The following is a 1,867-nucleotide window of genomic DNA, read 5'->3' as shown; positions in this document are numbered from 1 at the left end:
ATAAGTTGAAAACAAATATATTTAGGCCTGCTTTGGAAATGGCAAAGATGGGAATATGAAATAGTATCTATAAACTGAAGATTTGTTGAATTCCATATTATAGATATCTGTGTGAATACATAGAAATAAACTTACATATACATGTATAAATAGGCAACAAATATATGTTTATTCTGTGTGTTTAACAATATACCTATGTAGATGTGTATAAATATGATAAAGTATTATAGCGATGTAAGAAATGATAAAGAGGATTGCTACAGAGAAAACGGGAGACATGTATGAACTTATGATAAGTGAAGCAGAACCAGGGCTTACAGTCTAGCCATTTTCCCACCCAGCTGCACCTGTCAGTCATGGAGAGTACACCACATAAGTCACGGATTCTTCCTGTTCAGAAGCATAAATTAACATTAAAAATGTGTGATCTTTAAACTCCATGCATCCCACACTATGACATTTGCATAAATTGTAAAGTTTTGACTGAGCTGAGCTTCTGGGATAAAGTCCCCCACATACAGAAGATGATCATTATAAATATCAAAGTATATATAGTTCATAAGGGCATACTGAGCCTCTGTGCATCTGTTCTCATCCACAAACACGTGCTCACCAACAATATTCTCAAACTGGGTGTTCTTCAGGTAGGAGTGTAGCTGAAAAGCAGGAGAAATGCTCATCCATGAGTGGTACCCGAGGGAAAGGCAATTGTACATGAGAATTTATGGAGTCCTGTGCTCTTATTTTCAGGTGCGATCAAATCTGAGTTTCTTCTGGGACAGAGAAATGACCCTCTGACCCCCGCAGGGTTGCCTGCATCTCCTAGGTTTGTAGTTTCAGTTTCACACTCAAGTCCTCATTGTTTCTCACTCCCTTTATATAATTTATTGCCAAAGTCGACTTGCAGCATCTCTCTAATATGTTCCTCTCCTGTTCTCTGCTCCTGGAACATCCTCATGACTTCACACCCGGATTATTGCAATAGCCTCCTGGTGGGTGACTCTGCCTTAAACCTCTCCTGTTCCGCCCTCCCTCCTGCCTTGGAAGGGACTGTTCTCGAAGTGCAGGACAGACCGTGGCTCTCCTATCCATGATAATCTCCAGTGGTTTTCTCCCATCTCCAGAATAAACTATAAAATCTTTTGTGTGACATTAAAGGTCTAGAAGCCTGAGAGTATAATGGAAGGACAAGGTTAGCATGACATTATACTCACTTATATTCAATTTCCACCAAATTATCATCAGTGCTAACAATATAGAGGCCTTGCCTTCTGCATGGGGTGCAGATCTCAAGATAAAAATCAAATAATTCATAAAACAGAAAAGGGCATTTGATTTAGAATAGGATTGTAATTTAATGTTTCAAAATGGTTGGTGACACTTCTCCCTCTAGGTCAAACTTCCCACTTTTCCTCAATGATGATCAACAAATAGAATAAAAAGAAGCATACTAAAGCATTAAAAAAAAAACCCAATAATTCATATCATTTAATGGCCTTGTTTCTTAGAGAAAATTATACACAATTGTTATAAAATATTTATGATTCATGAATATTGATTCATAGACAATTTCTATTTGTAACTACAAAGAAAAGTAAAAATAAAAATGAATCCAGAGGGATTAAATAATGACATAAGGCTACAACAAGGTTCAGAAAAGAATTCTTATCTGCCAGAGAACCATTCAGTGAAACTCATGGTGTGTCTTCAACAAGCAGAAGACAGAGTAAAGAGCCGATGAGCTTCTCCTCTGATTTGATAGAGGGAAATGATCCATAAATTGGTGGAGGAGCCTGAATTTTTTTTGCTACAGCGCAGACTTAGGAAGTGTTATATATGAGTGTTGCATTGCTCTATATGAGATCCT

Source organism: Antechinus flavipes, chromosome 1, assembly GCF_016432865.1.
Source record: "Antechinus flavipes isolate AdamAnt ecotype Samford, QLD, Australia chromosome 1, AdamAnt_v2, whole genome shotgun sequence".
NCBI classification, from domain to species: domain Eukaryota; kingdom Metazoa; phylum Chordata; class Mammalia; order Dasyuromorphia; family Dasyuridae; genus Antechinus; species Antechinus flavipes.
This window is presented reverse-complemented; position numbering follows the sequence as displayed.